At 47.7% G+C, this 8,748-nt stretch overlaps 1 protein-coding gene across 1 annotated transcript in view; it reads right to left on the bottom strand.

Moving 5' to 3' along the window:
* The window catches only part of STARD3NL (STARD3 N-terminal like), a 128,275-nt gene extending 121,203 nt beyond the window's left edge, over positions 1 to 7,072 (bottom strand). The window contains exon 1 of the mRNA XM_040353207.1: positions 6,986 to 7,072. The gene's annotated coding sequence lies outside the window, so the exon portion shown is untranslated. The remainder of the gene's footprint in view (positions 1 to 6,985) is intronic.
* Positions 7,073 to 8,748: the final 1,676 nt, after the last annotated feature.

An 8,748-nucleotide genomic window follows, 5' to 3' on the forward strand; every position in this document is an offset into this window, starting at 1 on the left:
CAAAGTATTGACTTAGGAGGGTTGAATATAAATGCACGCCACACTTCACATATTCACGTTGGAGGCCCTACGGTACACTAAATCTAACAAGCGGTTTCCCACGTATGTCCTCATGCAGAAGATTTGGAACAAGGTCAGGATGGTCCAGGGGGTGGCAGGGTTTACTAAATACAGCCCCATTTGGGATAATCAATACTACCTGGAAATAGCTAAAATACCTTATGGTCTGAAGTGGAAACAGTATGGGGTGTCCCTTATGACTCACAGTATGGAGTGTCCCTCATGACTCCAGGAGCTCAGCCCTGACTTTCGGCTACCGGCCTCCATGCACTTTTTAATTACCTGCAGCTTAGACATGCTTTTGATGCACAGAGGGAGGCAGATGTTTGGTCCATGGACTCGGCACCAGTCTTCAACTATTTGTTTGAGGTAACAACCTATAAAGGGATTTATATCCAGTTGTTACACCATGCTGTTAAATCTCTTCCTACCGGGCGCCCCTCTGAAAGCGGTGTCTCTGTGGGAACAGGATGTGGGTGCGTTTGAGGATGAGCAGGCGGTCCCCATGTGCTCCCTGAACGTGGCGCATAGACTTTCACAGCTCTACATACTCCTAAGGGTACATTACACACCAGCCAGACTAGCATGCATGGGACTGGATGTGGATCCCACCTGCACCAGGTGCTGTAGGGATCACAGCGATCTTATCCACCTGCTTTGGCGTTGCCCAAAGCTCCACTTGTACTGGACAAAGGTCATTGACACTATTAACGGTGCTTTTCAGGTTCAGATACCTTTGGAGCCCAAGACTTGACTACTGGGGATAGCTGACTGCCTCCTAGTGGAGGATATCCCTAGGCAGGCTATTGGTAGAGCCTTATTTCAGGCTCGCTTGATGATCTTGAGGCACTAGAAAGACACTGAACCACCCACGGTGCAGGAGTGGATCACGCAGATGGGGGTTACACTGTGGTTGGAAAAAGTTGTATATCAACGAAGAGGGACCAGCTCTAAATATGATAAACTGTAGGCCCCGTGGCTGAATGTCCCGGGTCTGGCCCCGATAGATCCTGTGTATGATCGTTTTTTTAGGCTTGTGCGGGGTGGGTGCATTTATACATTGTGATATGCTGCCCACTTGCTAGAGTATGTTGATGTGTGGTCGGGATAGGGGGTGTTGGCATGTACTGGAAAACTGTGAACTGTCCACTTGGGGGAGGGAATGGTTATTCTACATTTAAGTATCCATATGTGTGCTGCGCCACACCGACTGTGTTTAATGCTTATGCTCTGGAGTTCTTTGTATGTTCTTTTACTTTTGTTCAATAAAAACCTTTGACTGAGGGAAAAAAAAAAATGTAGGGTGCTGGAACGTACCACAAATACCGATTGATCCTGCCAGTGAAGTCCACCCAATACAGCTTCCTGTGATGATGTGGCAATGGCGTTGAAATATATAAATACAATTGGTGATCACTATTATAAAAACTAAATATACTCTTAGGGCTCTTTCACAGTTTTGGGATGAAGCCGCCGAGGAGCTCGGCGGGCCGCCTTCTCCCATAGAACAACGAGAAAATAGAGAACATGTTCTCTATTTTCTCGTCGAGCTCCTCGGCGGCTCCATCGATCCAAAACTGTACAGACGACAGTGTTTCTCGGCAGAATCCGGGTTTTGACCGAGTTTCTCTGTGAATTCTGGCGAGAAACTCTGTCGTGTGTACGGGGCCTCACAGACAGCTCTGAAACTTCAGCGTGTGTAACAACATGTGTCTCTGCTCTGTGGCCGCGAGCAGATGACATCACCAGCAACCCTCCTTCTTCCTCACGCGTATCGTGACAGCCAAACGTCACTTAATCATCGTCACCTATGACCTTAACATACAACCAGAGCTTTAGATTAAAGCATATTCATGTGTTAGAATTCCCAGTCAAAGTCCAGACCTATATCCAATTGAGAATCTGTGGCAAGACTTAAAAATTGCTGTTCACAGTCACTCTCCATCAAATCTGACAGCGCTTGAGCTATTTTGAAAAGAAGAATGGGCAGAAATTTCACTCTAGATGTGCAAAGCTGGTAGAGAAATCCCTCAAAAGACTTGCAGCTGTAATTACAGAGAAAGGTGGTTCTACAAAGTATTGACTTAGGAGGGTTGGATATAAATGCACGCCACACTTCACATATTCACGTTGGAGGCCCTACGGTACACTAAATCTAACAAGCGGTTTCCCACGTATGTCCTCATGCAGAAGATTTGGAACAAGGTCAGGATGGTCCAGGGGGTGGCAGGGTTTACTAAATACAGCCCCATTTGGGATAATCAATACTACCTGGAAATAGCTAAAATACCTTATGGTCTGAAGTGGAAACAGTATGGGGTGTCCCTTATGACTCACAGTATGGAGTGTCCCTCATGACTCCAGGAGCTCAGCCCTGACTTTCGGCTACCGGCCTCCATGCACTTCACATATTCACGTTGGACAATTTTGGATTGTGACCTTAAGGGCCCTTTCAGACGTACGGACAAACGGTCCGTTTATTACAAGTCCATTTACGGACTTGTAATGTATCCCTATAGGATTTCAGACGTTAGCGGATGATGCATCCGCTAACGTCTGCAACCATCCGCGTCCTCAAAGATCCGCTTTTGCGGACGGAAGAAAACCCTATTTTTCTTCCGTCCGGCGGAACGGATCGGATGGATACGGACACACGGTCCGTATTCATCCGATTTCCCCATAGGGGAGAGCAGAGGAGAGACAGGGTGGTCTCTGCACTGTGTGCGGGGACCGCCCTGTCCGCCGACAGCTCAGCGGGGATTAACAGAGGAATCCCCGCTGAGCCAAACGGGCTAACGGAGCGGATCAATACGGATCCGCTCCGTGTGAAAGAGCCCTAAGAGTATATTTAGTTTTTATAATAGTGATCACCTCTTCAAGATGTCCACCATCTCCGCCATCTCTACAAAGAATATATTTGAGGCCTTATATCTCCTCCTGAATCGGGACGTTTCTGGCTCCGAGCTTTCCTCCTAGTTAGTGCTATTACACACCTGCTGAGTCTCCACCATGTTCCTCTCCCACTGCGATGAAAGAGAAGGGGCGGGGAATATACTAGAAAGAACGTCAGGGGCGGGCGACGTGTGCGTAATTTCACACATGTGCAGTGTATATAAAGCTTACAAAAACATACTTGGGGCAGGGGCGTCACTAGGGGGTGGCTATTGGGGCTATAGCCCTGAATCTGGGGCTTATAACCCAGAGTCTCTTGCCGCAGGGTCCCCGCCTAACCAGCTGCGGCGGACGAGTGGGCTGCACGAGAGAGGCGGGTGAGAGGAGAGAAGCAAGCGGGTGGACGAGCAGAGATGACATCATTTCTCTCCACCCACTCCACATCACTGCTCTTCTGCCCTCACAGCCGGGCCTCTTTACTGTTGGAGCATGGTGCGGCGGGGAGCAGAGAGATGACATCATCCCTCACTGCCCGTCACACATCAGCGCTCTTCTGCCCTTTATAGTGTGGGCCTCTTCAATGTCGGAGATGCGGTGGGGAGCAGCAAAATTACATCATCTCTCACTGCCCCCCTCCCGGATCACCGCTCTGCTGCCCTCACTAAATGGACTAGTGCTGCCAGCCTGCCACCAATGCAGCGACAATACCCATTTGGTTTGCAAGTGACAATCCACATCTGGTGCCAGGCAACATGGCAAGTCACAACCCACATCTGGTGGCAGGTGATGTGGCAAGTGACAATCTACATCAGGTTTCAAGTGACGTGGCAAGTGACAATCCACATCATGTGGCAGGTGATGTGGCAAGTGACAATCCACATCAGGTGGCAGGTGATGTGGCAAGTGACCATCTGCAAATTGTGTCAGGTGACGTGGCAAGTCACAACCCACATCTGGTGGCAGGTGACGTGGCAAGTGACAATCTGCAAATGGTGGCAGGGGACATGGCAAGTGACAATCTGCATAGGGTGGCAGGGGACGTGACAAGTGACCATATGCAAATGGTGGCAGGTGACGTGACAAGTGACAACCCACATCAGGTGGCAGGTGATGTAGCAAGTGAAAATCTACATCAGGTGGCAGGTGACCTGACAAATGACCATCTGCAAATGGTGGCAGGTGACGTGGGAAGTGACCATCTGCAAATGGTGGCAGGTGACATGGCAAGTGACAATCCGCAAATGGTGGCAAGTGACGTGGCAAGTGACAATCCGCATCAGGTAGCAGGTGACGTGGCAAGTGACAATCCACATCAGGTGGCAGGTGACGTGGCAAGTGACAATCCACATCAGGTGGCAGGTGACGTGGCAAGTGACAATCCACATCAGGTGGCAGGTGACCTGGCAAATGACCATCTGCAAATGGTGGCAGGTGATGTGGCAAGTGACAATCCACATCAGGTGGCAAGTGACAATCCACATCATTTGGCAGGTGATGTGGCAAGTGACCATCTGCATCAGGTGGCAGGTGACGTGGCAAGTGACAATCTGCATCAGGTGGCAGGTGACGTGGCAAGTGACAATCTGCATCAGGTGGCAGGTGACGTGGCAAGTGACAATCTGCATCAGGTGGCAGGTGACGTGGCAAGTGACAATCTGCATCAGGTGGCAGGTGATGTGTCAAGTGACAATCCGCATCAGGTGGCATGTGACCTGGCAAATGACCATCTGCAAATCGTGGCAGGTGATGTGTCAAGTGACAATTCGCATCAGGTGGCAGGTGACGTGGGAAGTGACCATCTGCAAATGGTGGCAGGTGACATAGCAATCCACATCAGGTGGCAAGTGACAAGGCAAGTGACAATCCACATAAGGTGGCAGGTGACAATCAACATCAGGTGGCAGATGACCATCTGCAAATGGTGGCAGGTGACGTGGCAAGAGACCATCTGCATCAGGTGGCAGGTGACATGGCAAGTGACAATCTGCAAATGGTGGCAGGGGACGTGGCAAATGACAATCCGCATCGGATGGCAGGTGACGTGGCAAGTGACCATCTGCAAATGGTGGCAGGTGACGTGGAAAGTCACAACCCACATCAGGTGGCAGGTGACGTGGCAAGTGACAATCCACATCAGGTGGCAGGTGACCTGGCAAGTGACAATCCACATCAGGTGGCAGGTGACCTGGCAAGTGATCATCTGCAAATGGTGGCAGGTGACAGGGCAAGTGACAATATGCAAATGTTGGCAGGTAACTTGGCAAGTGACAATTCACATCAGGTGGCAGGTGATGTGGCAAGTGACCATCTGCAAATGGTGGCAGGTGACACGCCCAGAGCTCCCACTGATTCTGCATTATGGTAAATTGAACCACTTCATTATATATATTATAATGCAACAATAGAAACAATGCGCTTCAATCACCCTGACACCATATTAACCATGGTGCCATGATGATTGAAGCACCAACACCAACCATTGCCCGCAAAAAATTGCTTACCACTGGTGTACCACCCCCCGGACCTGCTGCAAAAAGGTTGGTGACCTCTACTATGGGCTCTAGCTCCAGATCTTTTGCAGACCTAGCAACGCCCCTGCTTGGGGGGGGGGGGGGTCACACCCTAAAAAATACTATACATCCAAGATGGTGCTGCTATATGACCAAAGACAATACAAAACAGATTATATCGCACACATACAAAAATTACATTTATCCTGCAAGGCTAGTTAAAAACACCTGAACATATTCAAAAATATGGGGGTTTGGTCCCACTCTATGGTCATATAGTGCTAAGCCCACTTACTGCGACAAAGTACCCCGAATTAGTTGGTCCTAACCTAGTAATCAAATTAAAGAACCTGTGTCTCCACCATAGGAGATAAACTCCTCTATATGTGAGAACTGAAGCGATTCCTCCTATGCACTGGCGGCCACTAATAAGAGGTAATGAGGAGGGGGAGGGGTGCTCCAGCCCAAGAAATCTGGTCAGGGTCTATACAACATACAAAAACATACTTGGGGGGGGCACACCCTAAAAAATGCTTTACATCCAAGATGGTGCTGCTATAATCCCGCGTACACACGGTCGTTTTTTGTGATGAAATAAAACGACGTTTTTTTTATCATGAAACAAAACAAAGTTTTTCAAATTTCATTTTAAAAAACGACGTTGCCTACACACCATAATTTTTTCAAAATGCTCTAGCAAAGCGTGGTTACGTACAACACGTACGACGGCACTCTGTTCCATTCAAGCTTGCGTCATAACTTGCTTCTGAGCATGCGCGGGTTTAAAAACGTCGTTTTACCCACACACTATAATTTTTTATGACACAAGAAACAACATTTTGAAAAACGACAGAAAAAATTGAAGCATGTTCGATTATTTTTTTGGCATTTTTCAGAAGACATAAAACAATGTTTTCCCCACACACGGTCATTTTAAATGACGTTTTTAAAAATGTCGTTTTTTTTTCATCACAAAAAACGACCGTGTGTACGCGGCATAAGACCAAAGACAATACAAAACAGATTACAGCGCACACATGTAAAAATGACATTTATCCTGCAAGGCTAGTTAAAAACACCTGAACATATAAAAATACATTTATAAATATTAAATATGTATATAAAAAATATATATTTCTGTATATATAAAGCTAACACGCATGTGTCGTGCTGAATGCGAGACCGAAGGGAATATTAAAACTTGGGGCATCAGTGACCTATACTGCTTTTAGATTGAGGCCTATATTGGGATAAGATTAGGAGAGTTTAGACTGACATTAGTGTTTTTGTCTTGTGTTTTGTCTTGCAGCAAATATGAAACAATTCAAAGACCCTGAATTCATGGGCAGGTTCATAGACAGGTACAGGGAGCTGAACAATTTATGGGATGTTAAAAACCCTTTATACACAAATAAACCAGCCAGGAAGGCAATGCTGGAGAATCTGCTGGAATTAGTGAAGACGCAGGTCCCCGACGCAGACATCAACTTTGTGAAAAAGAAAATTGGTAGCTTAAGACGTACCTATAGGAGGGAGCGTAGAAAGGTCCTGGAATCCCAAACATCAGAAGCAGCAGCAGAGGATGTGTATGTACCCAGTCTATAGTACTACAGCAGAATGCGGTTCCTGGGAGACCAGATTGAAGCCAGGGAATCACTTTCCGCACTTCCCTCCACCCCAGCTGAGGCTTCCGAGGACCAATCTGGGCCTTCCATCCTGGAAGAAGTGGAGGAGCCCAGCTGGATCCAGGTATAGTATTTTTCTACATATTTATTGTCCTAAAATTATTGTTAACTAGATGTTATTATTGAAAACAAATTAATGATTTAACAAAAAGAGTTTTAAATATAAATAGAGAATAGTGGCCAAAAATAAATATAAAGAGTATTCACGTGCTACTGTGGAACAGCTGAATGATAGCTGTGAAGGTGTTAAGTATGAATCAACTGCTACAAAACACTGGCCCAGATTCAAAAAGCAATTGCGCCTGCGTAACCATAGTTACGCAGCGCAATTGCTTACTTGCCCCGGCGTAACGAGTTCTCCTGATTCAGAGAGCTCGTTACGCCGACTGCAGCCTAAGGCCCCGTACACACGATAGAATCCATCCGCAGATAAATCCCAGCAAATGGGTTTCTGCGGATAGATCCTATGGTGTGTACACGCCAGCGGATCTGTTTCCGCGCAGAAATCTCCTCTGGGATGGATTCCAGCAGATCGGATATTTGCTGACATGCACAACAAATCCATCTGCTGGAATCCATTCCAACGGATGGATCCGCTCGTCTGTACAGACTCACCGGATCCATCCGTCCAAAGGGATTCCCCGCACGCGTCGTAATGATTTGACGCATGCGTGGAATTCCATATATGACAGCGTCGCGCCCGTCGCCGCGTCATAATCGCGGCGACGGCGCGACACGTCATCGCCAGAGGATTTCCGCGCGGATTTCAATGCGATGGTGTGTACACTCCATCGCATAGAAATCTGCGGAAATCTTTGAGAGGATTTATCCGTGGAAACGGTCCGCTGGACCGTATCCGCGGATAAATTCTCTCGTGTGTATGGGGCCTAAGATATGCGTGGCATAAGGCTCTTATGCCCTCATATCTTAGGCTGCATTCTTACGTTGGCCGCTAGGTGGCGTTCCCGTTGTGGTCAGCGTATAGTATGCAAATTGCATACTAACGCCGATTCACAACGTTACGCGAGCCCTGCGTACGCAGTTTACATCGTTTGCGTACTTCGGGTTTCGCGAAAAGGCTGCACATGCTAAAAGCAGGGGCAGCCAATGCTAAGGATACCCGTCGTTCCCGCGTCGCGAGGTTTGAAATGTACGTAGTTTGCGTAAGTGAATCGTGAATGGCGCTGGACACCATTCACGTTCACTTTGAAGCAAATGACGTCCTTGCGACGTCATTTACCGCAATGCACGTCGGGAAAGTTTCCCGACGGAGCATGCGCTCTACGCTCGGTGCGGGAACGCGCCTAATTTAAATGATTGCCGCCCCCTATGGGATCATTTACATTAGGCGCCCTTACGCAGGGCATTTTTGAAGAGCGCCCACACAAATTACGTGGCTACTGCTTCATGAATGAAGCGTAGCGCAAATAATTTGTGTAGGCACAGGGTAAAAAGGGTACACTGCGCCTCCGTAAGGAGCGCGCAGCTGTACCTGAATCTACCCCACTGAAAGGTAAAATCAAGACCTGAGTGTGTATGAATATAAAAAGTAGTGCTGAGCTGTTGATAAAATGATATGCAAAAGTATAAAAACACACAAG

Source organism: Rana temporaria, chromosome 5, assembly GCF_905171775.1.
Source record: "Rana temporaria chromosome 5, aRanTem1.1, whole genome shotgun sequence".
NCBI classification, from domain to species: domain Eukaryota; kingdom Metazoa; phylum Chordata; class Amphibia; order Anura; family Ranidae; genus Rana; species Rana temporaria.